A 10643-nucleotide genomic window follows, 5' to 3' on the forward strand; every position below is an offset into this window, starting at 1 on the left:
GAGGAGGGGCCAAGCAGCCCCTTTTATAGTGGGCTGGGCTACCTTGCTTGTTGAAGGGTAACGGTGGGGAGGAGCAAACCTGGCTATAGCCTATGTGACTGATGGCCACGGAATTATGGAGCTGGGTCCTCGTGTCAGTAGTCTACTATGTCTGGGAGCGTGGCAAACAGGCCTTCCATCCTTTGCAGATTAATCTGCTGGGTCTCAGAGGTTTGCACCTAGCTGGACCAGAAAACAGGCTGCCTTTCACGGCTCCACGGTGTTTGTCTTGTGTTTCAGCTGTGTGGCACTTCTCAGGGCTTGCTTTAGCAGAGGTGCTGGGCTCCACTGGAGAGATTTTGTCCTGGCTGTTATTGATAGTGTTTCCCCACTGATATCTAACCACGTGGGTTTGAGAAGATTGGAATTCTAGGTGCTGAGATATGGTCTTTGTCAGGTGGGGTTTTCCCCCATGGTTTCTGTTGCCCTTTCTGGTTCTTAGAGTTTGGTGGCTGTGTGTTACCTGGTAGGTAATTCTTCTGGGATCCTGATTGGCATTGGCATTGGGGTTCCTGGATAAAATGGGTTTCTAGAAATTGGGAGCTCACACTTAGGAACGGGGATGGGCTTTGGGCAGGTTCTGAGGGATCCCCAGGAGAGAGGAAAGCAGGGTGTTCCACCAGGTTCTGCTTAGTCCTCTGGGAAGGGGGTGTGTGGCAGAGGCCACCACAGGTAGGCTGCAGCGAAGTTGGGGATGAGACTTGGGGTTTGACTATGGAGAAATTGGGAGCGTGAAGATCTGAAGCTAGCCTATCTGTTCTGCTCGCCTCCCTATTTTTCTGGTAGGTTTGGCAGGAGATGTTTGCAGGAGTTGGGGGGAGGGGCTAGGGTAACAGGGGAAGTGCAGGGGAAGGTTAGGGAAGAACTGTGTGACCCAATGGGATGGGGGAGGCTACAGAGATGGAGGTGAGGCTGGGGAGTTGGATTTGGGGGAGAGGAGGGAGAGATGAAGATCCACAGTTAGCCTACCTGCTTCCCTGGCTGAGTGGTCCTCAGGTTTTCAGGGAATACCTGCTGGAGTTGGGAACTGGGTGAAACCAATGAATCAAGGGATGAAAGTTGGGAGGGGAAGATCCTGTGACCCACTGGACTGAACTTGGGGAGTGCAAGGGGAGGGTGAGATGGGGAGGGAGCCTGCAGCAAGTGTTCTGCAACAGAGATGAGGATAAGACCTGGCAACTGGATTTGGAGGGTAGAAGGGAAAGGTGGAGATCTGTAATTACCCTCCTTGCCTCCTTGGTCAGATCCCATTTTACTTCTATCCTATGTAAACAATTAGTCTGGCTTGCACTCTGGTGAAGGTCCATGGTAATTTTGTCCAAGTGCAACCTGTCCATAGAGAAATGCAAGTAGCTGGCTTTGGCCATTTTTCATTTGTGTATAGAAGGGATATTGATCTTTATGGTTTAATTATGTATATCGATACTATGCTGATGAGCTGTAGGAGATTCCTGGTGAACATTTTAAGGTCACTGATGTATACTATTATATCAACTGCAAATAAAGATCCTTTGACTTCTTTCTTCTCTACTTGTATCCCCCCTTGATCTCCCTCATTTGTCTTATAGCTATCGCCAAGATTTCACATGCTATGTGTGATTTCGCGTGCTGTATCGAATAGGTATGAAGGGAGTGGACACCCTTACTTTTACTTACATGATTTTAGTGGCAATGCTTTGAGTTTCTCTCCATTTAAATTGAAGTTGGTTATGGGCTCACTGTAAACTGCCTTTATTATGTTGAGATACGTATGTCCCTTTTATCCCTAATCTCTACAGAACATTTATCATAAAGGGGTGTTAGATTTTGTCAAAGGACATTTTTTTTGAAAAATCTAATGGAATTCCGTGCTAAAACCATCTTCCTCTGGGGTCTTTTAGTTCAAAGACTTTTAATGACTGCTACTATTTCGCTGCAGGTTATGGCTCGGTTTAAGTACTTTTTAATCTGGTCTTATTTATCTTTGGTACATGATGTATACATGTACAAAGAAGAATATTATGCATTTCTTTTAGATTTTCTAATTAGGCATAGCAATGGGTGTTAAAGTGTGTACTTACGGTTTTCTGGGCGTCTGTCTTCATATGCACTTTAATTTTGTTAATTTGGATCTTCTCTCTCCATCATTTAGTTACTTTGGGTAAGAGTATGTCAATCTTATTGATTTTTCTCAGAGTCAGCTCTTTCATTGATTCTTTGTGGGTTTTTTTGTTTGTTTGTTCTATTTGGTTTGGTTTTGTTTTGCTTGACTTTGCTTTGGGTTTTGGGGTTTGTTGCTTCTATTGAATGGATTCGAATCCTAAATTGTATTACTTCTTGACATTTAGCTCTTCCGGGTATGAGTTCTTCCTTTTGTTCTAGAGCTTTTAGCTTTACTGGTCTATTATTAGTATGATATCATTCCATTTTTTTAATATAGGCACTTAGTGCTATGAACTTGCCTCTCAGAACAGCCTTCATTGTGTCCCATAAGTTTGGCTTTGTGGTTTGTTTATTTTCATTGGATTCTAGAAGGTCATTAATTTCTTACTTAGAAATTTTGTTTGTTAGACAATTGTTCAGTTTCCATGAATTTGTAAGCTCTCTGCTGTTTCAGTTGCTATTGGCATCTAGGTTTAATCCTTGGTGGTCAGATATGTTGCCACATGCTATTTTTTTTCCAGTTTTCTTGTTATCTGTTGAGATTTGCTTTTTGCTTCGTGCTAAATCTTGGAGAAGTTTCCATGAGGTGCTGAGAAGAAGTTCTATTCTTTTGTGTTTGGGTGAAATGTTCTGTAAATATGTTAGATTCACTTGGTTTATAACATGAGTTAGCTCCAGCATTTCTCTATTTAGTCTTTGTCTGGATGACCACTAGAGTGGAATATTGGAGTTTAACCACTCCCCACCATCAGTGTGTAAGGATCAATGTGTGACTTAAGTATAGTATTGTTTCATTTATGAACATTAGTGTCCTTATGTTGCCTGGATGTTGAGAATTGTAATGTCCTCTTGGTGGCTTTTTCTTTGAGTACATAGTGTCATAACAAATCTTAAAAAAAAAAAAAAAAACAACACTTTGGTTTAAGTCTATTTTGTCAGCTATTGACATATCTACACCATCTTGCTTCTTAGGTCCATTTGCTTCGAATCTCTTTTTCTAACACTTTACCCCAGGTACCCTTGATGTTAAACTGTGTTTCTCGGATACAGCAGAACGGATCCTATGTCTGCATTCATTCTGTTAGTCTGAGCCTTTTTATAATTGGGAATTGGGACCATTGGTGTTTAGAGATATCAATAAGTAGCATTTGTGGATTCTTATTATTTTGGTTTTTGTGTGTGTGGTGTGTGTGTGTGTGTGTGTGTGTGTGTAGTATGTATGTTTGTGTGTATATGTATATATGTCTTTCTCCTCTTTTGATTTGTTGGTCTGGATTTTCTACTCCCTCTGATTTCTTGGGTCTGGTTAACCTCTTTGGGTTGGAGTTTTCCTCCCTGTGCTTTTTGTAGAGCTAGGTTTATTAATTTCCTCTTTAGGGACCTCTATCATATTCATAAATGCCATTTTAAGGGTTTTGTCTTGTGCTTGAGCTATGTTGCAACACTCAGGGCCTGCTGTATTAGGGTTGCTGGACTCTATTGGAGATTATCGTCATGACCGTTATTGATAGTGTTTTCCCACTAATATATAAACATCTGGGGTTGGATAGATTGTAATTCTAGGTGCTGCTATTTGGTCTCATCTTTGATTGGGTGGGTATTTTGTTCCTTGGTTTATGTTGCCCTTAATGGTTCTCAAGACAGTGTGGTGACTGTGTGTTGCTGGTTAGGAAACTCTTTTGGGATCTTTATAGGGTTGGCCACTGGTGGTTCCAGATAGTACGCACTTCTAGGTATTGGGTGCCCATATGTAGGAATAAGGATGGGATAGGAGGTAGTAGCTGAGGGGATTACAGGAATGGATGAAAGCAGTGTTCTATGAGATGTTCTTAGTACCCTGGGAATGGGGGTAGAAGGTGAGGAGAAACCGCAGCAAGTAGTCTGCTACAGGGCTGCTACTGGGGGTTGAACTTGGAGGAGTGGAGAAAGAGGTGAAGATCTGCAGCTAACCTGCTTGTTTCCCTGACCAGAGTGGCCTGTGGATGCCCAGGAAGTACCTGCTGGAGTTGGGGGATAAGATATTGTCTTAGTCAGGGTTTCTATTCTTTCACAAACATCATGACCAAGAAGCAAGTTGGGGAGGAAAGGGTTTATTCGGCTTACATTTCCATACTGCTGTTGATCACCAAAGGATACAGGACTGGAACTCAAGCAGCTCAGAAAGCAGGAGCTGATGCAGAAACCATGGAGGGATGTTCTTTATTGGCTCGCCTCCCCTGGCTTGCTCAGCCTGTTCTCTTATAGAATCCAAGACTACCAGCCCAGAGATGGCACCACCCACAAGGGGCCTCTCCCCCCTCGATCACTAATTGAGAAAATGCCCCACAGCTGGATCTCATGGAGGCATTTCCACAACTAAAACTCCTTTCTCTGTGATAACTCAAACTAGCCAGTACAGATATATTGATGAATTTAGGAAGGGAACTTGGGTGGAAAATACTTGTGATCCCCTGAAGATGGAGGTAGGGGTGAAGAGAGGCGGGGTGGGTGGTCTGCTGAAAAGCTGGGGATAAGACTTGGGGGACGGACCTGGAGGAACGGAGGGAAGCGTGGCAGCCTTCAGTTAGCTTACCTGCTCCCTGACCAGCAGACTATGATTTTCCTTCAGACAAGCAAATGAAGTTGTTCAGTGAAATTATGGTTGAGTCGCATAGTCACAGGCGGCTTTCTCTTATTGTACATTCAGATATAGATGAACAATATTAATGATGGTGAAATGACAATGAAAAAAAGGCATAAAAGTTTTGTTTTCAAAACAACAAATAACCAGTAAATTCATTCCCCAATCCCAATGTTTTCTACGTATGAATACAGAGTTAAAAAAAGAAAGATTGCTACCCAGATATCTATCCAAGTAAATTCAAACACCCCAAAGTGACTCTAAGTAGCCATACATCTTAAGTTGACTACAGAATTCTTGAATTACTTATTCCTTTATTGGTCCTGATTAAGGAAACTGATGATTTCTGATTAGATGTGGTAAAAAAATAAATTAAACATTATAAAGATTGAGGATAAAAATTTTACATGATAACCTGTTCAGTGAAATTAAATTTGACATGATTACCCACTACTCAATGGTTAATTTTGTGAATTGTGATTTATATACATATTTAGAAAGTTCTTCTTTATTCTGTGCAGCATATAGAATTTTTAAAGTTAAAAGTCAATGATAATTGCCATCAAGCTTTGTGGCAACCACTTTTTTAAGAATATCAACACTTATTTTGCCCCTTTATTTTAATGGAAACATAGATTTTTTTTAAAAAAAAATTCTTTATAAGTCTACTGTAGAATACCTTATTAAGTATAAAATTTGATTTAGGCTTTGTGAACACTTGTACCAAGAACAGTTCTAACTTCCATTTCCGAGTTCATTAATAAGCAGCCTATGCTTACATCTGATGTCATCTAGAAAGCCAAAGAATGTTTGTTCAGAATATAATTTAAGTCAGCTTTGCAATCAGAACTGCCCTAGGATGGCAAAAGCCTTCCCTGTTTCTTTCTGTGAAAAACAAGAGTTTTTGGTTTCTACTCACTGGTATAATTATCTGCCATGTGAATAAGAAGAACCCACTCATTAAACCTGATTTCTGAATCTCTTGGTTTGGAAATATAAGCACCATTCCCAAGATTAATGTAGTGGTAAGTCATTTTCTTTACGATGCCTGCCTAATAATCTGTGTTTCTTTCTGTGTCTTACGTGATAAAAGGCAGCTTATTTCATTCAAATCATGTTAGTTCTCTCTAGATCAGATGGCTAACAGTATTTGAGTTTATTGATGCAGGTGCACACAGCCTGTTAGTACCTAGAAGGAAACACCAGTCACAAGGCAAACTGGCCTTATTCAAAGCTCAACGCATCTACATGCAGACCAATGGTGTTCTGTTTTGTTGGTAATGATTTAGTGACAATATACAATCATATTCCTGTCAGTTTATGTAGAAGTAGCTTGTATTTCCTTAGAGGAAATGATGAGATATGAGTTGTACCCAAGCTTTACAAAGCTTGGGCTGAGCCCGGAGCATTTTTCCCCTGTTCTAACTATCCCTAGGCCTAGGCCTGGAAGCTTCTAGCCTCCATGCAACCTTCCAGCCTCCATCTGCTAGCCTAGTCCTAGTATGTTTCAGCCTCTGAGACTTAACTGCTGAATTAGCTCACCCTTTCTACTTCTTTCCGAACTTTAGCTGGTTGGTTCAACCCAGCTGTTTCTGGCTCAAACTCCTCTCCAAGCTGACTGATTCAAATGGGCTTCTCTTGGCTTCTGACTGAATGGCTCTGCATGGAAAAACTGCCTCTGAACTGAATTCAATTGCATTCAATTGAATTGCTCAGAACTCAATTGAACTCACCTGAACTCCATTGAATTACCTGAAGTCAGTCTCTCTCTCTCTCTCTCTCTCTCTCTCTCTCTCTCTCTCTCTCTCTCTCTCTCTCTCTCTCTCTCTCTCTCTCTCTCTCTCTCTCTCTCTCTCTCTCTCTCTCTCTCTCTCTCTCTCTCCTCTTAAATAGCTTCTCTTTCCTGTGCTGTTCTCATGAGAGTTGGGCATATCCTATCTCTGACTCATCCTGTCAAATTCCTCTCTGATTTGTCACTTTGCCCCTCAATTAGAAATCACTTTCAAACATGGCTGCTCCCTTCTACAAACTAATTTTACCTTAAAGGTGTGTACTAAAGACATGACTGTATTCCAGCCCAAGGGATTAAAATGTGTGGAGTGTCTACATTCCAGCCAGATCTCAGAGACCTAGGGCACTGGATATAATCTCTTGCCAGAGAAGCTGTGTTGCTGGGTTAAAATTCCTCTACAAATTTGAGTTTCACTAAGAGTATTGGCTATGACATACACATGAACACAAGTATACATGCCTATACATGAGTACATATATACGTATTTGAATAGATACATGTGTTTGCATATCCAAACAGTCTTACATACTGCACAAATATTAATCTAAATGAAGACCAGTGCTAGAAAGCATGAAGGGTTTTGCATTTAAAACCTATCTTGAAGATAGGGGTTTCACCACTTCAATCCTTGGAAGGGGAATGAGGAGTAATAATTGAGGGCTTACACTTAATTAAAAGTCATTTTGTGGCTAATGAGATGCTTGGCATTCGCCAACATTACAAATATACCGCCTTCGTTATACCTAGCCCATAACCAGCACAGGAATGCTGTGGTTTTCTGTCTCACACAGGAAATAAAGTGAATATGGAATACCTAAAGAATGGAATTCTATTAAAGGAAAGACAAGTAGAAAGTGAGGAGCCACACTGTGTGAGAAGTCTCAGTCTCACAGGCCAAGTTCTAATTCTGGGCAGAGCAGAGACCTGCTTGGCAGGGGCCTGGATTCCCAGTGCCAGCAAGGAGACAAAAGGGCTCAAGCGAAGAGGAGGAGGGGGGAAGTGCTTCTCCTGCTCCATTCACTTTTCTGATTCCATTTTTAGCTGGCACTTTCTCTTGGCTCAGAATTCTGTTTTTTACTTTGGTGCCAGTGATTCATGAACTAGAGAAATTCCGGGTGTGATTCTAAATTTAGGATTTCATTTCACTGATTTTAGCGGAGAAAACCACTAGAAACGTCCATAAATAAACTATGGATGGGGCGTTCTTGTCAGTCTCTGGAGAATGTGAGCTGTTTCGTGAGCATTTAGATTTACCTTGTGCTCATTTTCTGCTCCACTAGCGTCTGAGGTATAGGTTACAGGCAGTAGCCACCCAAGCAGGAAGAGGATATAACGTCTTTATTGGAAGAGCGAGTTATTAAAGCAAGACAACTGGAAAGAAGGAGCTCAGAAACAATAAAAGCTACTCCAAGAAACCACACTGGAGGGAAAATTGACTTAAGAAAATCACAGAGCTCTGAATTACCACATTGTAGGCTAAACAACTAGAATAGATTTTCCAGTAAAAACATCCAAAATAGCTGGGTATAAGATAAAACGCAAATAAAAGACAGTGAGTGGCCAGTCATTTCGGACAAAACTGACCCTAATGAAAAAGCCATTAACAGAAACAGAAGGGCACTTCATAATGATGAAAGAGGGGGCTTGCCAAGAATTTATAATGACTTAAATGTTGTATGCTTTTACTGAGGCTGTTCCATATCTTAAACCTTAAAGTGACAGAAGTACAAGGAGAGTTAGACAAGATCATAACTTAATTGAAAGACAGATAACCTACTGCTCATATAAACTGATAAAGGAAACAAGCAAAATAACTCTAAGAATACAGGGATTTTAACAGCATAACTATAAGCTTGAAGTGCCAGACATACAAGACACATCTTATCATTATCTGCTCAATTATGAAAAGTGCTTCATTATTTTTAAAACTGTGAAACTTTTGTAAATTGTGAAATTTTGAAAATTTTGTAAATTTTGTAAACTTTCGGGATTACAAAGCAAGCGTCAATGACTTTCAAATGACTAACTGATTAAGAAAGAATCAGGGATGTGGGCCCTGAGGGGCTGTCCACCTTGCAGTTGTTGGCCCTAAACCAAGCTCCTAAGACCAGCACTGAGGGGACTCACTGGGTTTAGAGAAGGGGTGAATGCAGTTGGGAGGAAAACGTGATGGTTGAGCTAAGGGAGCAAGGGGAGTGGGGAGGAAATGGAAGGTTGATTTGATACAAATATTCATATATGAAATTCTCAAACAATGAAAGGTTTTACAAAGAATGGATAAGAGGTTGGGGTATGACTCAGTACTGAGAGCACTAATTTAACATATCCAAAGACCCAGTTTCATGCTTGGCAACACACAAATACACACACACACACACACACACACACACACACATACACAAAAGTAAACATAACATCAACCTAAATAGGTGGGAAAAATAAAACCCATGAAAATATAAATTATCAAGTTAAAATACATGCAACTAAATGAATCAACAAAAATCAAAAGTCAGCGTTTAGGAGAATTACCAGCAAAGCCACACCAAGCTTCTGGAGTAAGACAGAAGATTAGAAACTTTGTCCATGAAAGTCTGAATGAGAAGAGTCAGTGATGGCAGGCTAACACTGGGAAATACACCTCCACCATTACAGTACTCCCTGTACTTGGTTTCTGACAGCCGAGCATCAACTAGAAAGAAAGAGTCTACTGGCTGAGACTTCAGAGCTAATCACTAGTTTTTGTCATTATTTGTTCAATTTTTAATCCTATGCTTTATTTCTCTGCTTGTTTTATCTAATTTTCCTCATCTTATCGTTGCTGACGTTTGCTTCTTTCTGACCTGCTTTTTCTTTTTCCTCTCTTTGTTTTCTTTAAGCTTGTGTCTTAGTCAGGGTTGGATTGCTGTGATGAAACCCCATGACCACACACTTGGGGAGAAAAGGGTTTATTTGGCTTACGTATCCCAAGTCATAGTCCAATGACAGAAATCAGGACAGGAACTCAACAAGGGAAGGAACCTGGAGGCAGGGGCTGATGCAGAAGCCGTGGAGGGGTGCTGCTTACTTGCTTGCTCCCCATAGCTTGCCCAGCCTGCTTTCTTATAGAACCCAGAACCACTAGCTCAGGGACAGTCCCACCTGCAATGAGCCACGGGGGGGGGGGGGGGGTGTGCATCAATCACTAATTCAGAAAAGGAGCTATGAGCTTGCCTATTTACAATCCCATTTTCAGGAAGCATTTTTTTTCACTCAGAACATCTTGCTTATTTCTTTTTACTATGCCCTTGAACTCTTTATCATTTTATATTATTATTATTATTATTATTATTATTATTATTATTATTATTGTTGCCTTTTCCTTTCTTAGGTTTCTTTCTGGCAATACTGAGGATTGAACCTAGGGACTCACATCTGTTAGACAAGCATGCTATAGTGTACTATAGCCCCAGCTCTCCCTCTCTTAATTTTTAACTTCTTAGTTTACTCTAAGTTATTTTTTATTATATGGGTGATACAGCACCTGCCTTTAGTTGTTATTTATGGTACTTTTATAAGAGGTTTGTTTTGGTCTTGTACTTAGAGCAGTTGGTCTCATCCCCTGTGAGCAGTGCTGAAGACCAAGCTGCCAGGAGAAGGCTGGTGGCCAAGAAGACAGCAGGGAAACCCATCCTGGTGGGCATGCAGATAGTGATATATAAGCATGAAATGTTAGAATCAAGGCATACAACTCCTTCAGAAAATGGTTTTTTTTGCCTTTATAGGTCTTTAAAAATTAAACTCACATAGCAGAGTAAAGACTTCGGATTCTAGGGACTGGAGGGAGGGATCGATAGTTGAGAGCCCTTGCCGCTCTTCCAGAAGACCTGGGTTCGATTCCCAGCATGCTCATGGTAGCTCACAACTCTCTGTAACTCCAGTTCCAGGGAATCCAGCGCCCTCACAAGGGCAAAACGCCGAGAACATAAACAGCGCCCTCACACGGGCAAAACGCAGAGAACATAAACAGCGCCCTCACACGGGCAAAACACAGAGAACATAAACAGCGCCCTC

This window comes from Mus pahari, chromosome 18, assembly GCF_900095145.1.
Source record: "Mus pahari chromosome 18, PAHARI_EIJ_v1.1, whole genome shotgun sequence".
In the NCBI taxonomy this organism is placed as follows: Eukaryota; Metazoa; Chordata; class Mammalia; order Rodentia; family Muridae; genus Mus; species Mus pahari.